Raw genomic sequence first — 12,458 nt, forward strand, 5'->3', positions numbered from 1 at the left:
CCCTTTTAAACTTTAGGAGTCTTTCTTCCACTCAGTTTTGATTCCATACCTGGAGTTTGCACCTAGAGGGTCTTGATGTTATTCCATCTTGCAGTCATATCCCAAACTCTGCACTTTAGGGAGTTCTTGCCACTGTGGAGGGCTGCTTTGGCCATCTCATTGTGCCTTGGTATGTAGATGCCACTCTGGCTCCTTTGTCTTTTATCAGTGCCTTGGAGTATGTCCTGCCATCTTTTCTGCTTCGTTCCCCCTTTTAGGTGCCTTAGGATGTTTGTCACACATTTGTGCCACGTTGCCTTTCATGTTGCCTTTACAAGTTCATGCCACTATTGATGGTGCACTCTCTTGGAGCCTTGGAGTTTTCTTCTCACTCTTGCTGCTTCTTTGCTCTTCTCATGGTTCTTTGGAGAACTCCTGCCACTGCTGGTACTTCTTTGCCCCTTTATGATGCCTTAAGCTATTCATGCCACTTTTTGTGCCATTTTGCCAGAGTCTAGATGCCTTGGACGTCTTTTCCCCTTCTGATAATATTGTCCCACAAGTTTCATTAGAATTGACAAGAAAACCCCAATTTTGGAGTCCAGAATAGGCTGCAGTGCTTCCCCTATTGACTTTAATGGCTAAACAAATGAACAAACAAAAATGTTTGCTTGAAATAAATCAAACAAATGGAGGTGACCTATGAAACAAGTTAACATATCAAAATATAAATGTTGCCTTTGCAAAACTAGAGCAGAGAGGTATTTGGCAATTTCAGCAAATAAATTATTGTATCCAAAAGAATATTTAACAAAAATGACTCGATGTTCCTGCATATGTCGGGAAAAGTCACATAACCTTCATTTCATGACTTATCAGGATTCAGGATAGCCTCTGCTGTGAGCAGCATAAGTTACCGAATTCATGTTACTAGTTGAGAACGTCTTTACCCTATTGTGATCTGTATTCAACCCCAATGATACCTTCCACAATTGCAGTAGTGCCCCAGGGACCACATGGAGCTTGTCCAGTCTTTAACCTGGATTTTGGAGAAAGGGAATGTAGCCAAGAAAATCTGTCCAAAATTAAACCATAAAACACTCTTTTTACAATTTTGTAATGCAGTTTTGTCCACATAACTCCTTAGTAATCAAATGAAGGCAGAAGATTGTCATTTTTACAACAGTATATAGGATCAAACATTAAGGTTTGCATGAGAGTGGAAGAAGGGGAGAACTGCCTCCAACACGTGTGCACTTTCTTCCTGCTCTAGTAACACTCAAAAATAATTAAAATAAAATATTATCAAAATAAAATTATTAGCAATCAATTTTTCTGTATAATGCAAATCATTCTATAACAACCTGGGTTAGGTTCATGTAGCTATGTTTTGGTTTTGCTTTTTAACAATGTCATAAGAGTAATTTGCTTTTTTTCTCATTAAGACGTTTTCTTTCGCTTTGCTTTGTTTTCAGTCACATCTGAAAGGGAAAATACACCATGGCTCATAAGTTGCATTTAACACTCCCCATCCCCACCCCATCTCCACACAAAGAGAAATTTGTATTTTCCTTCCGCAGGAGTGTTTTAACTCTGCAAAGCTCCTGAGGGAGGCAAAAGTTCTTTGAGATCCAAATGATGCTAGAACTTGCAACCTTCCAGCAACAAGCTTTTAAAGGAATCAACCCTCATGCTGCATCCAATTGCTCCAGACTCCACCTTTCTCTTGCCTTGGACTGGACTTAAGACTTTACAAAGAAACATTTAAAACTAGTTCAAGTTCCAGCAACAGTTGGGGGTCTAAAAGAATTTTTAATCCTATTGGATACTGAGGCGTTGAAACATGAGCTGGGTAGGAGGTGCAAATCTCAATGATTCTAGCATGCTTCCGATTCAATAAATAAAGACGCTGAAAATTCAAATTTGAGCTTCTTGTATGCATCATTGATTTGCCAGTTTAGTAATGGTATCTTTTTCTTAGAAGGTATATTTGGAATAAATCATATACAAACAGTCATGAAACAAAACCTATGGATACCACAAAAAATCATTCTCATTCCTAGCTGCCTAGGAGAATGCCTTCTTCCATACCGTCCATACATGTACTCTTGTACTAATGGCCATTATGATAAGATCCAGAACACTTAGTCACCACATCCTACACTAGAATAAAATAGTCACAGGGCACCTTCTTGTTTATACTGTGCTGATGTATTCTATTATGGTAGATACTGCTTGGGGAAGAGAGCTATCAGAGAGAAATGTTTTCCATCTCAAGTCCCTCTGTATGGTTTGATGGATATCTGTCATGATTGTCTGATTTTGGGTAGCATAGAAAGTCAAAATCAATTGTAATGGGTATATTCATGTAGAAACAAGTCTATATATGTCTAAGGGATAGACAGCAAGGACAATTGGAGGTAATATCTATGCAGAAAGTGAAGTCAACCAAAGTCTGAAGGTTTAATGCAACTACAGTAAAGTGTGACCTCAAGGCAGACTTGTTTTGTGTAATATCTAAACAATAGGCTAGAAGGAGACTATTTTTTAAATTAGAACACTTGAAAAAGGAGAATCTTTTTTTTTTTTTTAATATAACCCTAAAATAGTTGGCAAAAGTAGTACTGGCCTTTTAGCTGAGGCTTTCGAATGCAGAGACTTGGGCATATAAATGTGTGAATTTTTAACACGGCCTTTTCTGATTCAGTAAGAAGGCTGGCATTGGAAACAAGACAAAGCATTTTGCTAAATGTAAGGATCTAAAGGACAAACGTTACTTTTGTAAACCATTGTGATCTTCACTTGGAATGACCGTATATAAAATAAATAAATAAATAAATAAATGAGAAAAAGGGTGTAAGTGTTAAAGTGTCCATTGAAATGAATGGTGTTGCATGGCAGTCGCAGCTGTCTGAATCAGTTATTCCTGTCTGGAGCAGGAGGAAATCTACACAGATCTGAGGTGAATAAATAGTGCATATTTATTTATTTGAGTAAACAATGCATTAATTTGGAATAGGCTTTCCGTTTATCAGGCATATTCCCTTCGTTACTAGTGATGTATTAATTATTGTTTATTGTGTTATTGTTATTAAGTTAACATGTAACATTGTAAACAGCTTTGATTTTAGGAAGAAAGATGGCAAATAAATAATGTTAAATAAATAAATAAAGCATGGAAGAAGTTTGTGGGCAGAGATGAGGGCACTAATGGAATGGCCTATGGTAGCTCCTTCTTCTATGTGGCATAAAATTCTATATTTAGGCTTTATCAAATAATTTTCTGATTGAGTATCAACCACATCTCTTTCTTCAACAGTCTATTTGGGTAAATCCCGCTACTCTCCCTCCAGAAGTCAAACATATTGAATCAAGCTCTAACCCAAAGCATACAGCTATTTCTTGTAAATTGTTTATCTATCAGCTCCAGATTATTTTTCTTTTCTAATCCTTTGTCATTATACTTATTTCTATAAAATAAAATACACAGGGGTAGATTTTCAGAGGGTTACACGTGTAACCCCTGAACACCTACCCCAAACCCCCGCTGCACGCACTGAGCCTATCTTGCATAGGCTTCCAGTGCGCGCAAAGTCCCGGGATGCGCGTAAGTCCTGGGCTTTCCTGGAGGGGGCATGTCGGGGGCGTGTCAGGACCCGCGGGTCATCGGGGGCATGTCAGGGGGCGTGATGTGGCCGGTGCGTCATCTGGGGCAGGGCTGCAGGCGTAGTTCCAGCCCGGGGGCATTCCAGGGCGTGGCCCCGGCCTCCGGACCAGCCCCCAGACCGGAACATGATGCGCGGCAGCTGGCCCAGTTCGCGCAAAGTTACACCTGCCTCGAGCAGGCATAACTTGTTCAACAAAGGTAGGGGGGGAGGCTAGATAGGGTTTGGGGGGTGGGTTAGGTAGGTGAAGGGAGGGGAAGGTGGGGGGAGGCTGAAGGAAAGTTTCCTCCGAGGCCGCTCTGATTTCGGAGTGGCTCGGAGGGAACAGAGGCAGGCTGTGCAGCTTGGCATGCACAGGCTGCCCATTTTGGGCAGCCTTGCGTGCGCCAACCCTGGATTTTAATGGATATGCGCGGCTACGCGCGTATCTATTGAAATCCCACGTACTCTTGTCGCGCCTGGTGCGCAAACAAAAGTATGCATGTACGCACATTTATAAAATCTACCCCAAAGGTTGCATCTAAAGAGGAATGCATACAACATAGTCTTACAGAATTTATTTTGCAATTTTTAGTATTTTCATAATTTTTTGAAGTGGGGTTACCAATGGTGTGTTGTATGGATTAGTGCTTGGTCCAATTCTCTTCAACATTTTTCTCTGTGGTACCATGGAAAAGCTATCAGTAAAGGTTTGCCGTCTTGTGGGTGTCATCAAAATATGCAATATGGTAGATATCCATGAAAGTATGGAAAACAGAAGAAGTGATCTAGCAAAGCATAAGGAACAGTGCAGAGTTTGGCAACTAACATTTATTGCTAAAAAAAAAATTGCAGGGTTATGCATTTGAGTTGCAAAAACTCAAGGGAGCAATATAATATCACAGTGAAATAATATGCACAAAACAATGGATGGATCTGGGGATGATACGATCTCATGATCTTAAAGTAGCCAAACAAGTAGACAATGCAATGGCAAAAGACAGAAGAATATTTGGGTGGATAGTAAGAGGAATAGCCAGAAGCTAAAAAAGGTGATAATGCCTCTGTATGTTTCTGGTGAGACCTCATTTGGAGTATTGTGTACAATGTTGGAGATCACACTTTCAAAAGAATATAAACCAAATACAGTCAATCCAGAGGGTAGCTACTTAAATGTCCAGTGGTCTTCATCATAAAGCATATGGGGACAAATAAACATCTAAACATGTATGCTGTGGGAAAAGAGTGAAAGTGGAGATATGATAGAGACCATTAAATAACTCCAGGAAATAAATGCAAAGGAAGCAAGCCTCTTTCAACAGAAAGGAGATTCGGGAATAAGGATTCATGGGATAAGAGTGAGAGGGGGTAGATTCAGGAGTAATCTATGAAATATTTCTTTACAGAAAGAGTGGTGAACACATGGAATAGCCTCCTGGTGGTGATGGTGATGAGGATAGTACCAGAATTCAAGAAACCATGTGACAAGCACATAGGCTATCTGAGGGATAGGAAGAAACTACAAAGCTGATCAGAAGGTATAGATGCGCATACTGGATGAGTCGTATGGTCTATATCTGTCATCTATGATTTCTTTATTAAAAATAAATATTCAAAGTTTAGATTAGTTTGTTATATTGTCTTTCCATATAAAATCAAAGTGGTTTACAATAAAATATTAGTTATACATATTTCAAAACCAATACAATATAAAATCAATAAATTACAGCACACATAAAATAATAGAACCATGAAACATATTTCACTGTACAAGGGACAGACTGGAGCGAGGGGAGATGGTGGAGAGAGAGTGGTTAGAGCAGCAGGATGAGAACCAGGGAAGCCAGGGTTCAAATCCCACTGTTGCTCCTTGTGACTTTGGGCAAGTCACTTTACCCTCCAGTGCCTCAGGTATATACTTAGATTGTAAGCCCTCTGGGGATAGGGAGACAGAGTACCAGAATGCAATCCACTTTGAAGTGCCAAAAAGTGGAATATAAATAAAATAAATATCAAAATATGACAGATACAACCAAAAAGGTTTAATGGCTTGTGGGCAAGGAGGTAACCATTAATTTCCAACTACTCTTAACTGCAGTGATGCATGGGTATCACACTGTTCTGAGAAATGTCAGGCACAGAGCATTTGAGACATAAGTGTTACTAAATAGTTTGAAGTCTTAGAGGTCTCCTTTCCCTAATTTTGCCTCTCAGGATATATGGACTTCTAGGCTTGCTATTTGTAGAGGAAAGAAGAACTGAAGCTCTCTACAAAACTATGATACAAAACCATGAATGACTTAGCCAGTCACTTGTAACCTGAAGTCATCTACTCCTACCAGAAACTTGAAGTCAACACTGTTCAAAATAAAAGCAAAATACAGCAAAAAAAAACAGTGTAATTCTATACAATCATCTCTCTTCATTATACATTATGTTACTTCTTAAGGGGGTAATTTTCTACAGGATTTACATGTGTAAATGAACTTTTTCCATGTAAGTTGGCTTTAGAAAATTGCTGCAGTATATGTCATTGAATTGTCCATAGGTTATACACATAAGTACACTTTACACACATAAATGGCTTTTGAAATTTGCTAATTTTCAAGTGAGTTACGCATGTAAATGTAACACACTATCATAGCAAATTTCAAAATCCATTTACTTGAATAAAGTGCACTTACATGAGTAAATCCTATGGAGAATTCAATGGCATCTACTGTAGCAATTTTCAAACACCCACTTACATGGGTAAAGTGCATTTACATGTGTAATAAGCATGTAAATAAAATCAGGCCTTAAGGAAGTAATTTTTAAAGGAGTTATGCATGTAAATCTAATATACTATGGGCCTGTTTTTAAAAAAGCAGTTACCTGCTTAAAATTGGGGTTAACTCATGTAAATGCACTTTACCCATGTAAGTGGGCTTTTGAAAATTGCCATTGAATTTTCCACAGTAAGTGCACTCTATACAAGTAAATGGCTTTTTAAAATTGCTACAATAGTATGATACATTTACACATATAACTCCTTTGAAAATTACCTCCTTACAGGTGAATTCTAAAAGCCCTATGTGTGCCAAAGCTGGGAGATATGAATGTGTCTAAGGCCGCCAGGCTGGTGCATGCCGTGCAGATTTTAAGAAGCACCCAGGAATGCATGTATCTTCTGGTATGTGCACAAATCAAAAAGTTAAATAAAGGGGCAGAGAATGGGTGAGGCATGGGCAGAGCATGGGTGTTCCACAAAGGTCACTTGAAGTGTGCAATCTGGGGTCCCCTAACACATAACTTTACTTCTGCTATGGATGGATGTAAGTGTTAAAAAAATAAATCAGGGCTAATCAGTGGTGTTTGAAGGGTCGATGATAATAGGGTAAAAGGGAGGCTAACTAGGGAGGGGGTTAGGAAATTCAAATTGGGGAAATGGGTATTGGCATCGGTGCGTGTGCCTAACACAATTCCCCACTAACGCAGCAGAGGCATCATTGGTGCCTACAAGTGCATGTCCTTAAAAAGTCTATTTACATGTATGCGTGTACTGCCAGTTTTATAACATACATGCATATGCATGCGTATGGTATAAAATGGCAGCATCGATTCATGCGAGCCAGCATACGCATGTACATGTACACCTGCACGGCACCCATGTCCTGTCTCTTGACTTGGTGTTATAAAGAATGGTATTCCGCCAAAGCAAGTAGACAATCAGCCACTACATGTAATCATATACCAGTCTTTTGGCACCTAATGAACTTCATAAGCCAAATAATTACTACTTTTTAAATAAAATTTTTAAATTTCTGTTCATTTAAAATGTTTGAGAAAAATAAATTATCGCTTATCTTGTATCTGATTCCACAGTGATATATATATATATATATATATATCAGGAAGCGAAATCTGAAACAGGCTGCTCCATATTGCATTCCCAAGCACAGTATGGAGTCTGAAAACCCAGATGTTAATGTGTAGCATTGCCAATCTCAGTTCAGTTTGCTGGTGTAGCTGTAAAACTGCATAGCTCTACTTGGAGAAAACTTCAATTTCTGTTCCACCTGACTCTTCCTAAGTGATGCCCTGTTAAAATATCTGTAGTTCAAATGGATTTCGGTCTCACTTCAAACACCACGTTTGCTGAATTGGACCTGAAGTAATTTGATAATACTCAAAGTCACTTGTTTTATGCAAGAATTGGCATAAAAAAGGTTGAAGTGCTGGAAATAAAAGATTGTATTGGCCTACTGAGAAAGGAAATCTACAAAACCTGTACAAGATTTCTCTGTTAGAAATATTAACCAAATGGGATCCTCTTAGTGTTTGGGTACTTGCCAGGTTCTTGTGGCCTGGTTTGGCCTCTGTTGGAAACAGGATGCTGGGCTTGATGGACCCTTGGTCTGACCCAGCATGGCAATTTCTCATGTTCTTATGTCGTTAGTCTTGGTTTTCATACGGTCTTTGCAAACAGTCTGGTACTCTTTTGTCTAACATAGTGCATTGGAATCGGTATTAAATCCCACCAGAAACAAAACAGAACGGGATCCTTATTACACAGTTTAGGGGGCAACACTAGAAAATCCTGCAAGTACTATGCGGTTGTGAAAGTGAGGCAGTTCAAAACAGTGCCCCAATCAATGGGGGCTTTAAGCAAAGCTTGGAAGCATGAGATGGAGATGAGGGAAAACAGAACAAAAGAGAAATAGAAAATGGAGAAACATGTCAAGGAAAATAAGATCATTCTTAAATAATTGTGCTTTACACCAACTCTGTTTTACTCCTTCTTCCTCCAGCCAACAGACTGTGGTGTCCTGGTTTAATTCAAGGGCGCAGCAGCCGACAACGAGCCTTTGAAGGCCATCAACACACACTTTCTTTAGTTGGATGGAAACACATTTTAGGTAAAGAATTATTTATGTAGCAGCAGTCACTCAGAGAGAAAAGATGACATTTCTAGTCCTAGTTTGGTAATAAATAAATTAAAATATGTTATTGATAAAGTCCTTGGCCATGTCATTCATATCCTTAGCTGAAAACAATTGCATTAGTTTTTTTCAAAATGTTCTTATGAAAATCACTTGAAATCCATGTAGCAACATTTCCTTCTTCATCTGATAATTCTAGTGCAGTGCCTATACTATGATTTAAATCCTTTAGTACCCAGCTTTCTTTGAATACATCTGAATGTTTATTTGTATCCTGTGGAAATAAAATCTAGTTGGACTTAATTCCTTTATTAAGCTAAAAATGTTCCAGAAATGTTCACAAAATACTAGCTCCTCTATTGTATGTGTTTCCAATAATACAATAAGATATTTACCATATAGAGGGGTGAATTTTCAAAGAAGTTACTTGCATAAAATTAGCATATACATACATATGTGGGTAGCTTATACTCACATAATCATTTTATAAATATGAAAAGGGTCAATCTAGGGTCATTCCAGGCTGGGGCCAACAGTTATGCACATGGTACTATTTTATACATGTACATTTATCAACCTACTTATATAAATTTACATCTGCTAATTATCCTGTGTAATTTATATTGTTTATTGTCTACTATTGGCTGGGTGGGAGGTCTGGGTGAAATGAACATATTTCAAGGTGAAAAACCATGAGGGTTTTGATAACACCGAGAATAACTGGGCAAACTAGTGGAGGAATTGGAAAACTGGTAATTTCAATTACATGTGCTTGTTTAAAAATGCTCCAACTTCTAGGCATAAATCGGGTTTTATGCGAGCAAGCCCTGCTTTTTTTTTTTTTTTTGCACATATAGTTTTTTTAATTCGTAGGATAAATTTGTAGGATAAATTCATTGAAATACTCACTTTCAGTACATTGGATGCATTTGCTTATATAGATTAATGTGTGTGCATTTTAAAATACGCATGTATCTGATATTTGCTGGCTATAAAATGCTATCATAGAACCCTCTGTGGCCATATGAGTATATGTAGTCATGGGGGTTTGTTTCGAAGTTATCATCATAGCTGGAAAATTGTTTTTGTCTAGTGAAACTATTATGGGTGAATTTGCAAAATGTTGGCAACATAAAAATTAGCATATAAGCATGTAAATAGCCTCCACTGATGTATTCCATAATGCAAGTATATTTTCACTTTTGTACACACATATACTCGCATAAAAAAAGGGGAGGTCTAGGGGTATTATAAGGTGAGGCCAACATTTACGCATGTAAGTTGCTATTCTGAAACACATAGACATAGATTTGCCAACTTTCGTAATTTTACACCTGGTAATTATCTAGAGTTCGATACTCAGCACTAGGGATGTGAATCGTGTCCTCGATCGTCTTAACGATCGATTTCGGCTGGGAGGGGGAGGGAATCGTATTGTTGCCGTTTGGGGGGGTAAAATATCGTGAAAAATCGAAAAATCGAAAAAACCGGCACACTAAAACCCCCTAAAACCCACCCCCGACCCTTTAAATTAAATCCCCCACCCTCCCGAACCCCCCCCCCAAATAACTTAAATAACCTGCGGGTCCAGCGGCGGTCCGGAACGGCAGCGGTCCGGAACGGGCTCCTGCTCCTGCATCTTGTCGTCTTCAGCCGGCGCCATTTTCCAAAATGGCGCCGAAAATGGCGGCGGCCATAGACGAAAAAGATTGGACGGCAGGACGTCCTTCCGGACCCCCGCTGGACTTTTGGCAAGTCTCGTGGGGGTCAGGAGGCCCCCCACAAGCTGGCCAAAAGTTCCTGGAGGTCCAGCGGGGGGTCAGGGAGCGATTTCCCGCCGCGAATTGTTTTCGTACGGAAAATGGCGCCGGCCATACGCGTATGGCCGGCGTATGGCCGGCGCCGGCCATACGCGTATGGCCGGCGCCTCGCTGAACGACCTCCTGCAGTCGATCTCCTGCCGGCGCCATTTTCCGTACGAAAACGATTCGCGGCGGGAAATCGCTCCCTGACCCCCGCTGGACCTCCAGGAACTTTTGGCCAGCTTGTGGGGGGCCTCCTGACCCCCACGAGACTTGCCAAAAGTCCAGCGGGGGTCCGGAAGGACCTCCTGCCGTCCAATCTTTTTCGTCTATGGCCGCCGCCATTTTTCGGCGCCATTTTGGAAAATGGCGCCGGCTGAAGACGACAAGATGCAGGAGCAGGAGCCCGTTCCGGACCGCTGCCGTTCCGGACCGCCGCTGGACCCGCAGGTTATTTAAGTTATTTGGGGGGGGGGTTCGGGAGGGTGGGGGATTTAATTTAAAGGGTCGGGGGTGGGTTTTAGGGGGTTTTAATGTGCCGGCTCACGATTCTAACGATTTATAACGATAAATCGTTAGAATCTGTATTGTATTGTGTTCCATAACGGTTTAAGACGATATTAAAATTATCGGACGATAATTTTAATCGTCCTAAAACGATTCACATCCCTACTCAGCACTACTACCTAGTGTACCTGAATATACACTGAAAAGGCGTGATCTAAAAACATCAAGTTGGGCCGGCACGTGCCATGCAGATTTTAAAAGGTACCCATGTACGCGTGTATCTCCTGGTATGTGCACAACATTTTTTTACAAAAAAAAGAGGTGAGGTGTGGTCATGGTCCTGGCGGGGCATGGGAATTCCAGGATTTATGCATGAAACCAGCATGTAAATACTTACACAGACGTGCATACCGGGGTTCTTAGAGGGGTCCATTGCAGAAATAAAGCGTAACTTTATTTCTGCTATGGATGGTGTGTAAGCTCTAAAACAAAACAAAAAAAACCTAGGCTAGTTAGCAGGGTTTTAAGGGTAGGGGCTATCAGGGAAAAAGGAGGCTAAAGGAGGCCAAGTAGATGACTCGATGTCATCTACTTGGACTTCAGCAAAGCTTTTGACACTGTCCCGCACAGGAGACTGGTGAATAAAATGAGAAGCTTAGGAGTGAGTGCCGAGGTGGTGGCCTGGATTGCAAACTGGTTGACGGACAGAAGACAATGTGTGATGGTAAATGGAACTCTCTCTGAAGAGAGAGCGGTTTTAAGCGGTGTACCGCAGGGATCGGTGTTGGGACCGGTCCTTTTCAATATCTTTGTGAGCGACATTGCAGAAGGGATAGAAGGTAAGGTATGTCTTTTTGCGGATGACACTAAGATCTGCAACAGAGTGGACACGCCGGAAGGAGTGGAGAGAATGAGACGGGATTTAAGGAAGATGGAAGAGTGGTCGAAGATATGGCAGCTGAGATTCAATGCCAAGAAGTGCAAAGTCATGCATATGGGGAGTGGAAATCCAAATGAACTGTATTCGATGGGGGGAGAAAGGCTGATATGCACGGAGCAGGAAAGAGACCTTGGGGTGATGGTGTCTAATGATCTGAAGTCGGCGAAACAATGTGACAAGGCGATAGCTAAAGCCAGAAGAATGCTGGGATGCAGAGAGAGAGGAATATCGAGTAAGAAAAGGGAAGTGATTATCCCCTTGTACAGGTCCTTGGTGAGGCCTCACCTGGAGTATTGTGTTCAGTTCTGGAGACCGTATCTCCGAAGAGACAGAGACAAGATGGAGGCGGTCCAGAGAAGGGCGACCAAAAAGGTGGAAGGTCTTCATCAAATGACTTATGAGGAGAGATTGAAGAATCTAAATATGTACACCCTGGAGGAAAGGAGGAGCAGAGGTGATATGATACAGACTTTCAGATACTTGAAAGGTTTTAATGATCCAAAGACAACGACAAACCTTTTCCGTAGGAAAAAAAATCAGCAGAACCAGGGGTCACGATTTGAAGCTCCAGGGAGGAAGATTCAGAAACAATGTCAGGAATTATTTCTTCACGGAGAGGGTGGTGGATGCCTGGAATGCCCTTCCGGAGGAAGTGGTGAAGACC

This window comes from Rhinatrema bivittatum, chromosome 18 (genome assembly GCF_901001135.1).
Source record: "Rhinatrema bivittatum chromosome 18, aRhiBiv1.1, whole genome shotgun sequence".
NCBI lineage: Eukaryota > Metazoa > Chordata > Amphibia > Gymnophiona > Rhinatrematidae > Rhinatrema > Rhinatrema bivittatum.